The 13,124-nt window shown below is 37.7% G+C and overlaps 2 pseudogenes; both read left to right on the plus strand.

The window, feature by feature from the left end:
* Positions 1 to 1,043: 1,043 nt before the first annotated feature.
* On the plus strand, positions 1,044 to 1,749 carry LOC111212981 (annotated as a pseudogene).
* Positions 1,750 to 4,342: 2,593 nt separating this feature from the next.
* LOC111212982 lies at positions 4,343 to 6,631 on the plus strand (annotated as a pseudogene).
* Positions 6,632 to 13,124: the final 6,493 nt, after the last annotated feature.

Below are 13,124 nucleotides of genomic sequence, written 5' to 3' on the forward strand. Positions count from 1 at the left end.
AAGAAGAAGGGACGTTTGTTCGGTTTGGGTCGTCGCACCCGGTCGGTTCCTCCTTCTTCTGCACCACCGCCCTTTGTTGATCCAGAAGTACTTACGGCTCAGTTGAAGGACAAAGATGATCGAATATCTTTGTTGGAGACCCAGATGGCGGCTCAACAGGCGGGCTATGAGGCACAGAGGAGGCTGAACCAGCAAATGATGGAGATGATGCAGAGGATGTACCCGAACGAGGTGTTCCCGGACGTGCCAGACCCGTAGTTTTTTTTTCCCCAATCTCGGAATGTTTTATTTTTATTTGTGAAACTTTGAATATTAATTAATATGATTTCAATTTTACTTTTAATTTCATATTTTCGAATTTAAATTTCAGAAATTTTATTTTTTCAAAAAAATTAATATTTTTTACATTCCGAGGAAATTAATTATATTTTTCACTAGATCGATCGATGCGTTTTTGAACAAAAACGCATCGATCGATCCGTTTTTTTAAAAAAATATAGCGAGGGACATTTCCCTCGGAATTTTCCGAGGGACAACTCCCTCGGAAAATTCCGAGGAACGGATCCCTCGGAATATACCGAGGGAACAGTTCCTCGGAATAAACCGAGGAAAAAGTCCGTCGGTATACTCCTATCGATCGATGTATATATGTCCAAACACGCATCGATCGATGAACTTCCGAGGAATTATCCCGACGAAGTTCTACCTCGGTATATTCCGAGGACTTTTCCGACAAACAAGGGATCCTCGGAATTTCCTCGGAAATTTATTTCCTCGGAATTCCGTCGGAAAATTCCGAGGGATTTCAGAGGAAAAAAGAAATTCCGAGGAATTATTTCCGACGACGTGTTTCGTCGGAATTTCGTCGGAATAACGATATTCCGACGAAATTCCGACGATTTTTTCCTCAGAATCCTTGATGTTTTCTTGTAGTGGATACGTCAATCTATTGCACATAAAGGGATTATTAGGGTTGGTTAATTTCATGGTTCTTCGCAACCAAAGAAGCTAAACTTTCTTCAAAGTCACTACCTTTCTCCTAAGCTTCTTCCCCACCAGAGGAAACTGTCTCCATGGTCGATTTCCACGAGAAAGATTGGTCCTTTCTCAAATCCATGGAAACCGAACAGACCCAGAAGGTCAAAGAGATCGTAAAAGCTGGAGAAGTAACAGAGTCTTCGAGGGTTTTGGTCTCGTTTAGCTCAGAAGCATTCGTTGATCGTCTGGTGGAATCTTCGCCTTCCCAGCTCTTGCTTATAGTCCACGACTCCCTTTTCATGTTAGCCTGCGTCAAAGAGAAATACGACAAAGTCAAATGCTGGCAAGTATAGCTGATCTATGTTCCAGAGATATGGTCTTCTTTAGATGTCGTGTTTCTCTATTTTCTTCCAGCTTTGCCTTTTGGTCTGGACGAGGTGTTCAAGACACTGTCTCAACGTTGTTCCTCAGGTAACAATGTTCTGAACCATGTCTTTGTTGGCTCTTGGTTGGTTTCTAACACAGTTTGGTTTAATGGTTTTGTGACAGGTGCACGAGTTGTAATCAGTCACCCGCAAGGTAGAGAAGGGTTAAAGCAGCAAAGGAAGGAGTTTTCAGATTTGGTTGTCTCTGACTTACCTGTTGTCTTTGTAATCAAACACACGATTCATTTTGAGTAAATCAGAACCTTTTGAAAAGATAAATAATATGTAAAGAAAACTCTTGTGGAGAGATCTTTACATGAAATGAAATAAACTGTGTTCTGGATTACAATCCTCCATAACGCCAAACAAATCCAAAAGTAAACTGTGTATAAAACCTTGTCCAGTAAACTCTATAAAAAGCTTTTTAGAAGATAGTAAACCTCAAGCTGTTGCTTTCCGCAAACAAGCTGTACTCTTCACCTACTGTGCTCTCTTTCTTCTTCTTCATAGTGTTGTCACCAAACGCTTGATCTCCTGAGAGCTGCAGGGAGAAGTCTCCCAAAACCCCAATGGAATCAGCAGGAATCGAGTTACTTCCTGCAACTGGCCCACTAAAGTGGAACAAGGAGAAGTCTTCGCCACAATCAGTTTCCCCAAAACCCCAATGGAATCAGCAGGAATGGCTCGATCTCGTTTACGATTTGTATTTGTATTTTTAATATGCTTTTATGTCATTTTTATTTGAATTTTTATGTATGCTTTTCTTTCATGTTATGAAATCCAATAATTCAACTTACTTGAAATTTTTTTAAGAACTTCGCCAAGTTCTTCCATTGGACGATAAAAAAATTAATTATACTAACAAAGGTTCTAAACTTTTCAAATCATAAAATTAATTACTAATTTATAATCCCAAAATCTGAAGCTTCTCAACTTTTTATATAAAAAAAGTTAATGACAAACTACTAAATTACTTATAACCCCAAAATCTGAAGAACAGCCCTCACTAATGATCAATTCATGTCATAGGCCATCATGGCATAGTAACCGGAAGATACGACAGCATCCTCTTTGTATTATCCCACGACTAAATCGTGATCACAGTCTATTATATTTAATAAAAAAATAGAAGAATAATAATAAAGGGTGCCAAAATGCATAAACCAACCCAAACCAAATCATATCATATCTAAGTGGTTCTAAGCTCATATGGATATGAATTAATCCAACCCATTTGACAAATGAATTGGATCAATCGATAACTCATTTTAAGTTTCAAATTGGATCATTCCATAACCCTTTTAAGTTAAAGAGTTCATTGTTTTAATGGTTAACTCATAAATAATAATATTATAGTTTAAATAATTACTAAGTAAAATAATTATTTTTGGAGATGAAAAATATTGCTTAAACTATTATTTTGATGGAAACATGATTTGGTGGAAGCCTCCTTGGACTAAGTGGTTTGATCCAAAAGGGCTTCCACGATTAATCAATTTGGTCCAGTGTAACACCACTGGATCAAACTGCTTTGGTCCACTTGATCAACGAGATTTTACGATTTTGATGGAAACACGATTTTTCAGTTTTGGCGGCAAGATACACGATTTTACGGTTTTAGTGGGAAAACATAATTTTAAGGTTTTGACGAGAAAATTAGATTTTACTATTTTGCGGTTTTGGCGGGAAACACAATTTTGTAATTTTGTTTTGTTGAGAAACACACAATTTTGTGATTTTGGCGGAAAGTGATTTCATTAGGAAAACACGACATTGCGGCTATTCTTCTCTTTTGGTTTGGTCAATTTTTTTTTTTTTTTTTTTTTTTGAGTTTATGTTACTAATAGATGTTTATTGGTTTGGTTATGGATAACTCATTATCCATAACAATCCAAACCATTTATCAAATCCAATAAATCCATTAATAATTATATCCATTAATTCATTTATATCCAATTTTCTATCCATTAAGATCCATGGTGTAGATTGAGTTGGATTGACCCATTGATTTTAACACATTTTGACACCCCTAACTGTAATGGTTGTTTTAATTTTCTACTAGACCTCGATCCGCGCAACCGCGCGGACTTTGTTTTTATTTATTTTTATATAAATATTTTGTTTTTAATTTTAAATTGGTATATATTAGTATAATATATGTGTCTATCAATTTTTAAAACACAATAAGTTTACGGTATATTTTTTCATGGAATAGATTGTTTCAAACTTTCATATGTATTTGTATCTTCTTCTATATATATATTTTTGGATTATTATTTCATTATTAAAATCGTAACTATATATATATAAAGATTAGTAAAATATTGTTTTATTGTCATATTCAAAGATATTGTAACATTTCAAAATTTAAAAAGTTTTTAAAAAATTAATTTTTTCGCTTCATAGATTTATATTATCGAGTAAATAATTAAGCATTTAGTTTTTGTTTAATTTTTAAAATAAACTATATAGTTTAAAATTTGTTTTCATTGGTTTAAGGTAGTAAAGATTAATCATTGTTAGATAATATGATTTTTGTTATTTTAAGAAAAATCTTTATAATTTTAAAAGTTAATATCGACAAATATTTAAATATTCAATATATAGAAGTATAGTATTACAACATTAAATTGTATTTATTTAATTTATACTATCTATAAATCCAATGGATCATCTATTCTTTAAATCCAATTATTAATAGCCCAATAAAAATTTCTGGTAGATCCAAAATTTAAATGATAAGATTAGAGATTAAATGTAACATGATTTTCTAAGAATATGTACATTAGGTACATTTTTTTAAAAAAAATCACACATGAATCAGAGTTGTGACTTCTGTTTTAATATATAAGATATATATATATAGAGATGACAGTTGTTTTGGTAAAGCTTTGTGGAACGACAAGTGATTAAGTTGAGAAGCCGATTGCTAATTGCTACCAGATAAATTTAGCATGGAGAGTGAAGTTCAGCGTCCACTAGCTGATTTTCCAGTGAACATATGGGAAGATATCTTAAATTCCTTCTCAAAGTCTGAACTTGTACGTATATTCTTTTCATATAATTTTATGCATTATTTATATATTGGATCCTTTGTAGTAGTCTACCGTCATTTGATTCACTGATAACAATTCACTTCCGTATAGGGAAGTGATTCACTTAAAGAGAAGCATATTACTCTAAAGGAGACTGTGAATGAGTCGTTTACGGCGTCAAGAGCGAATCCAATAGAGAACATCATGTTCATCGACACGCTATGTTGCATTAATTGGTGTCTCCTATCATTTTGAAAAAGATATCACAGAGCAACTGGAGAAGTTGTTTGATTGTCCTGATTTTAATCAGAAGATAAGACAAGACGGAGGTGATTTGTGCACGGTTGGAATAGTTTTCCAGGTTTTCAGGCTATTTGGGTTCAAACTTCCTGCTGGTAATTATTTTATTACATAAAACATTTCAAATGGAATTATATGAGTGAAGTTTTCTAGAACGTTTGCATGGTTTTGATTTAACGCTTTTTTAATTATATCCATGTCTTAAGATGTGTTTAAAAACTTCGAAGACGAGGATGGGAAGTTCAAAGCACACTTAGTGGCAGATGCAAGGGGCATGTTAAGCTTGTATGAAGCGGCACAGTGGAGAATTCCTGGAGAAGACATTCTTGACGAAGCTCTCGCCTTCTCAAATTCTCAGTTGGAAGAAATCTCTTCTCGGTCTAGCCCTCATCTCGCAATACCCATCAAGAAGGCCCTAAAACATCCATTTCACAAAGGCATATCGAGGATAGAAACGAGGCAATATATCTCATACTACGAGGCAGAAGAGAAGTGTGATGCAACATTACTTGAATTTGCAAAGATCGACTTTAATTTGCTGCAAATGCTGCACCGCCAAGAGCTTGCTTGTGTAACAAGGTAACTAACTCGGCAGCTCCAACATATACGTATTAGTCTTCATTGACCTTGACCTTCTCCATTACATTTCAGGTGGCACAAAGAAATGGAGTTTGAATCTAAAATAACATACACAAGACATATAGTAGCCGAGGCCTACTTGTGGGCACTTGGAACATACTTTGAACCTGAATATTCTCAAGCACGGGTTGCATTAGCTATTATAGTCATCTTATACACAGCACTTGATGATGTGTATGATGCGTATGGCACAAAAGAGGAACTTGAGATTTTCACACATGCATTGGAAAAGTACTCGTTTTGCAAAAACATAAGATTTTTCATATTTTTTGTGTGTTTTCAATGTCTGACTTATAATATTTGATGGATCTAATACAGGTGGCTTCCCGAAGCCCCTACCGGGATACCTGATAGCATGAAACACTTTTACCGTGTCATAGTAGATTTCTACGAAAAACTCAGCATGATCTTGAGAAGGAAGGGAGGTCAGGCTGTGGCTTCCATCTTAAGAAATCAGTTAAGGCCCTAAGAATCAATTATTTTAGAACAAATGTTTTTTTTTTCTTTTGAACTTCATATATTCAGACCTAAGTGAATTCTTCATAATCAGTTGAAAGCAACAGCCAATGGATACATGCAAGAGGCAAAGTGGTTGAAAAAGGATTACACTGCTAAGTTCGACGAATACAAAGAGAGTGCTATCGTGTCTTCCGGTTACTATGGCATCATGGCCGTGACGTTCGCGGGAATGGGAGATGTCGCAAAACTTGATGCTTTTGAATGGTTAAGCTCGCATCCTAAAATTAGGGTAGCATCTGAGGTACTCTGTCGATTCACAGATGACATTATAGCTACGAGGTGAGCACAAACTATATATAATATAAGTATATCAAAATTAAAAATATACGTATATCATTAAATACATTTACTTTTCCAGAGTATAAAATTTTTTGACATATTGACATATTAACTAATGATTGCAGTTTGAACGCAAAAGGAAACATGTGGCGACAGGCATCAATTGTTACATGAAGCAATTTGGTGTTTCCAAGGAGCGAGCCGCAGAAGAAATATTCAACATTGTTTCAAATGCTTGGAAAGATTTGAACCAAGAGCTAATGAGGCCTCACTCAGTTAATTTCTCTTTATTGATGCCAATTCTTAACCTTTCACGTGTCATCCATGTTTTCTATAGGTACCAAGATGCTTACACCCACCCCGAGTTCTTGAAAGAGCACGTCGTCTCTTTGCTCGTTGAAAATATCCCCATTTGAGAATGTTGTGGTGGTGGTGACTATACCAATGAATGGCCAGATAAATCGCCAGATAAATTTCTCTTATTACGGCAGTTGAACTCTTTCGCTCTCCAGCATGTCATTTGTATTTTTTTCAGTCCCTTTCTAAATAAATCTGTATTTGTGCTGTACTTGTAATTTTGTATTCATGGTTAGTAGTAAGTTATTTCCATTTCGTCAAGTCAATTTTTGTATTTTGTTTCAAAATTATTAAGAATATGGATTTGAAATATGTAAGATTAATATATATATATATATGTATATATATACCATGTTTTATTTATACATTTGATGAAAAAAACTGAGTAATTTAAGACAACTATACAAATGACATATTTTTGGCTAAGCTGAATTTTTGATGAAACGCTATGTAAATACTATGTTGAGAAATTACCCAAAATAACACATTTTCAATACTATTTCGCTAAAATACCTTCCTGAAAGCATAAGCAAATTTACCATTAATTTTAAATGGGGAAAACACCTTAGAAAAATTGTTTGAAATACCATAAGTTAGATTCCACTTTTATAATGATAAATTATAATTTATAATAGTTTATAAACCTTACAAATGATTTAATAAAATTTTATATAACATTTTAAAACCCCTTATGAATGTTTAATAAACCCTTATAAATTTTTGAAACTTTTATAAATAATATCGTAATTTTGTAAACTCTAGTAAATGAATTTGTAAGTTATATTTAGAGTTTATAAATCATTATATGAGTTCTTATATACATAATGGGTTATAAATTCAACTGGAATTCGTCATATTCATTTCTTGAAGTTTGCTTCAACTTGTAAACCCATTCCTTAATAATTTTATAAGTTTTACATGGGTTTTATAAAGTTATTTCTTTTTTGCCTTGATCAGAATATTCTTCGAAATCTCCAAGCGATTGTGAAGATAAGAGAATACACAAGTTGAGGAATAGGCTCTCCAGGATATGAAATTCAGTAATTAATCTTTGATGGAGACCTGACAGAGAATCCAGATAATGATGTGAATTATAGATAATGATATGTTGTACTTATCTAAATACATAGTCCTCTCGTGATAAGGACTTAATCTCTTGTATATATACTCATGTACTTTCATCAATACGACACACACTTTACAATCTATTTTATGGTATCAGAGCAGGTTCGATCTTAACCTAAATTTTTTTACGATCTGCTCTACAAACCGACTTCCGCTTACATACTCGTGTTCACTTTAGAACATGGTTACTTCCTCTACTACTTCTTCTACCGCCCTTGCCTCTACTACTGAAAATTAATCCTCGGATTTTTCTTTTTCTCTTCATCCCTCGGATAACCCTGGTGCACTTATCACACCGGTGGTTCTTAAAGGTGATAACTACTCAGAATGGGCAACTGAGTTTTGAAACTCACTCCAAGCAAAACAGAAAATAGGGTTTCTGAATGGTACCGTAGAGAAACCAAATTCAAACCCTGATCTTGCGCGATGGACTTCCATCAACTCTATGATCGTTGGATGGATGCGTACCTCCATTGATCTGCAGATTCTCTCTACTGTCTCTCACGTCGCTGACGCGGCAAAGCTTTGGGATTCTCTGAAATCTCGCTTCTCCGTCAAGAACAGCGTTCGGAAACATCTTCTAGAGGATGAAATTACAAACTGTAGACAGAATGGCCAGTCTGTCCTCGAATACTTCGGTCGTCTAACCAAACTCTGGGAAGAATTACAAAGTTTCAAGACAACAGTCTCATGTACGTGTCTGATCTTGACAAGGAAAGAGAAGATGCCAAGGTTCACAAGTTTCTCTTCGGTCTCGATGAATCACGTTTCAGTACCGTTCGTTCCCAGATCATAGATGACGATCCACTACCTGATCTCAACATCGTCTATTCTCGAGTCATTCGTGCTGAACAACACTTGAATACTATGCGTACTACTGAAATCAAGCAGGATGCTGTTGGATTCTCAGTCAAAACAGAGTCTCCACAACCTGTTACTTCTTCAGCTGCGGCTTCTATGTCCTCTCGCAACCGGGACGCTAATCGTTCTTGCACCCACTGCAAACGCAAGGGTCATGAGGCAGCAGAGTGTTTCCTACTACACGGTTATCCTGACTGGTTTCTTGAGCAACAACAACAACGTCAATCTCAGGGACAAGGACGAGGTGGCCGAAACTCTACTTCAGGTGGTCGTGGTCATGGACGTGTTAACTCTGCTTCTGCAACTACCAGAAATACTCCTACTTCTTCTCAAGATCAAATTGCGACGTTCATCAGCCTAATTCAGTCTCAAAACAATCAGTTCTCTACTGATTGGTTGTCTGGTAAGACAAATCTTACAGATGTTTTATTAGATACTGGAGCCTCTCATCATATGACTGGTGATCTGTCTCTTCTCCACGATAGTATCGACATTGTCCCGTCGGCGGTTACATTCCCTGACGGCACAGCTTCTAGAGCCACTAAGATCGGCAGATTACGTTTAACTAAAGATTACTCTCTGATCAACGTTCTATACGTGCCGAATTTTAACTGCACCTTGATATTTATATCAAAGCTTCTTAAACAGACGCGTTGCATCGCTATCTTTACTGATACACTTTGTGTTTTGCAGGACCGTTTTATGAGGACTCTGATTGGAGCAAGTGAAGAGAGAGAGGGGGGGTTTACTATTTCAAAGGGTCACAGTTGCTAGAGCTAATCAGACTGGAAAGAAAAGATATCACCTACAGTTTTATGGCACCGACGACTTGGACATCCTTCATACAAGATGCTTTCTTCCTTACCTATGTTTTCTGATTTGCGTGTTGATTTAGAAACTCCTGCGTGTGAGATTTGTTTTAAAGCAAAACAAACACGTTCAATTTTTCGAGATAGTTTTAATAAAGCTTCAGCACCTTTTGAGTTAATTCACTGCGATGTTTGGGGCCCTTACCGTACTCTTCCTCTTGTGGCGCTGCATATTTTTTAACTGTGGTTGATGATTATTCCAGAGCAGTCTGGACCTACCTTATGCTCGAAAAATCTGAAGTCCAAAACCTTTTACGAAACTTCTGTGCAATGAGTGAAAAACAGTTCGGCAAACAAGTCAAATGCATTCCCTCAGATAATGGTACCGAGTTCACGGTGTTGACTTCCTACCTACGGCAACAAGGGATACAACACCAAACTTCCTGCGTTGACACACCAACAGAATGGCCGTGTGGAACGTAAGCACCGTCACATATTAAATGTTGCTCTCTCCCTTCTCTTCCAAGCTAAGTTACCAGTTTCCTTTTGGGGTGAGAGTATTCTTACTGCTTCTCACCTGATCAATCGCACGCCTACACCACTTCTGCAAGGGAGAATTCCTTACGAACTTCTCCATGGAGTTGTGCCTTCGTTTGACTCTTTACGCATCTTCGGTTGTTTGTGCTATGAGCATCGACGACCGCGAGACAGAGATAAGTTTGGAGATCGCAGTCGCAAATGCTTGTTTGTAGGATATCTTTATGGAAAGAAAGCTTGGAAGTTATTTGACATTGATAAAAATGAGTTCTTCGCTAGTCGTGACGTGGTGTTTCTTGAAGATCAATTCCCTGGAACTTAAGATACTGAATATGTCACGCCTCCTGTTTATCAACCTGACGTCGCTATTGATGATTGGATATCACCAGTTTCTTCTTCACCTTCGATGATCACCACACCCCTGACTACTGATACACACCCGCCGTCTCCTACTACTACAGTTCCTGTTACCACTTCTATCTCTCCTCCTGAGACTGTTACTTCACCAACCCCGGCCTTACCCGCTCCATCCTCTGTTGAGCAGTCAGACTGTCTCTCTCCTGGTCTCCCACTACTACTTGGTCGTGGTCATAGATCACACAAACCGCCTGTTCTTCTTAAGGACTATGTCGTCAACGCCACACAACTCCAAGAACCCCCTCTCGCTTCATCTTCCTCTGTTTCGGGTTCCTCTATCATAGTCTCAGGTACTACACCTTACCCTATCTCTACTTACCTCTCACGGGCAAACTTTTCCGCAGGACACAAAGCGTTTGTTGCAGCTCTGACATCAAATGTTGAACCTCGCAACTATAAGGAAGCTTGTCTCGATGATGAATGGAATGACTCCATGACTGATGAATATGCAGCTCTTGAAGGTCAACACACATGGGACGTCACTTCTCTTCCTCCGGGCAAGAAAGCGATTGCTTGTCAATGGATCTATAAGAACAAGTATCTTTCAAATGGCAAGATCTTTCGTCGCAAGTCTCGTGTGGTTGCTTGTGGTAATCGACAACGAGAAGGTCTCGACTACACCGGCACTTTTGCGCCAGTCGCAAAGCCAACTACCGCTCGACTATTACTTCAAATCGCCGCAGCAAAGAAGTGGGAAATACATCAAATGGACGTCCACAACGCCTTCTTGCACGGTGATCTAAAAGAAGAGGTTTATATGAAGTTTCCTCCTGGCTTCGAACATCCTGATCCTACCAAAGTGTGTCGCTTACGCAAGTCTATCTACGGTCTCAAGCAGTCTCCCCGTTGCTGGTTCGTAAAGCTCCGGACAGCTTTGAAAGACTATGGTTTCAAGCAAAGCAGGGCTGACTACTCACACTTCTCGTTGATCAAGGGTAACATCTCATTACACATTTTGATATATGTCGACGACTTCATTGTAGCCGGCAACGACATCTCTACTATTCAGAAGTTTAAGAACTATCTGAGCAAGTGCTTTCACATGAAAGATATGGGCAAACTCAAGTACTTTCTTGGCATTGAAGTTGCTCGCAATAGTGAAGGTATCTTCTTGTCTCAGCGAAAGTATGCGTTGGATATTGTCTCTGAGACTGGCTTATTGGGCTATAAACCATGTTCAACGCCTATAGAACTCAATCATAAACTGGCTCTGGCTGTTAGTCCCAACTTTGCTGATCCAGAGGCTTATCGTCGTCTAATAGGGCGCCTTATCTACCTCACTTTTACTCGACCTGAGATCTGTTACGCTGTCCACATACTTGCACAGTTCATGCAGTCTCCACTACAGGTCCATTGGGACGCAGCTTTGCGAACGGTACGCTATCTCAAAGGCTCTCCTGATCATGGCATACTACTACGCGCTGACTCTGATCTCTCCATTCGAGCCTATTGTGACTCCGACTGGAACTGTTGTCCTTTGACGCGACAATCACTCAGCGCTTATATTGTTCTCCTAGGTTCGTCTCCCATCTCTTGGAAAACGAAGAAACAAAAGATGGTTTCGTTATCCTCAGCTGAGGCCGTGTATCGGTCCATGGCAGCATCTTTAAAAGAGCTCAAGTGGATCAAGCAACTGCTGCGTGCGTTTGACATACCTCATGATCACCCAATGCAACTCTTCTGTGACAGCAAAGCGGCCATTTACATTGCGGCTAACCCAGTTTTCCATGAACGAACGAAACATATTGAGTCGGACTGCAATTTTGTTCGCGATGCTGTCGAGGACAAGCTGATTACTACAGAACATATCAGAACCACTGAGCAGCCTGGCAGACATTCTCACCAAGGCCCTACCAACAACTACATTTTCTTATCTACTGTCCAAGCTGGAGATTCAAAATCTTTCACCTCCAACTTGCGGGGGGGGGGGGGGGGGGGGGTATAGAGATAATGATGTGAATTATAGATAATGATATGTTGTACTTATCTAAATACATAGTCCTCTCGTGATAAGGACTTAATCTCTTGTATATACTCACGTACTTTCATCAATACGACACACACTTTACAATCTATTTTATCCATCATTAACATTTGATAAGAGAATGTAATCAAAGCTGATTTATGATTGGTGATGAACTTACTAGTTAATGAACATGGTGGCACTAGACCATAGAAACAGTACAAAGAACACAACAATAATCAAATGGCAGAGCAGAGTGAGAAGGTGATATTCCATCAACTCAAATAAAACATAGGCGGTTGTAGCACCACCAGACATCCTCTTGTTCTTGTGGAAGAATACCATCAGCAGCTGTAAATAGTAAGGATCAATTTAGGTAAAACATTGCAAACACTATCCACTCAATCACTCAACATTTGATCAACGAGTATACTAGACATCCAGATTCAAATCACAAATCTCATAAAAGTAAACACCAATCTGAAAATAACCTACAGATTCTACATATGAACTGATGAAACCATCCTCAGTGGAAAAGGTTACCTCACAGGAGAGAACCAGAACCGAAGAAGACAATCAAATTTCGTAATCCACACATGAACGAACGGCTTTCCTTACGAATCAAGCTAAAAGACCCGTGGAAGCTTCCATCGAGATTTCGATGAGACGGAAACGAAGAGGGCTATACGCAAGGACATGCAAGACTATTACAGTACATATAGGTTTATAATCTGGTTTATTTTATACTGGTGGTTAAGTTTCCTTTAGCTTATTCCACTTATATTTAAACTGTAATAAGTATGAAATTTACAATTTGAGAAATATAATTCATACATTTTGATATGGTAGCATAGCCTAACAACCTTCCTAATGACGATGC

The sequence above is a fragment of the Brassica napus genome, unplaced genomic scaffold (genome assembly GCF_020379485.1).
Source record: "Brassica napus cultivar Da-Ae unplaced genomic scaffold, Da-Ae ScsIHWf_1069;HRSCAF=1516, whole genome shotgun sequence".
Lineage (NCBI taxonomy): Eukaryota > Viridiplantae > Streptophyta > Magnoliopsida > Brassicales > Brassicaceae > Brassica > Brassica napus.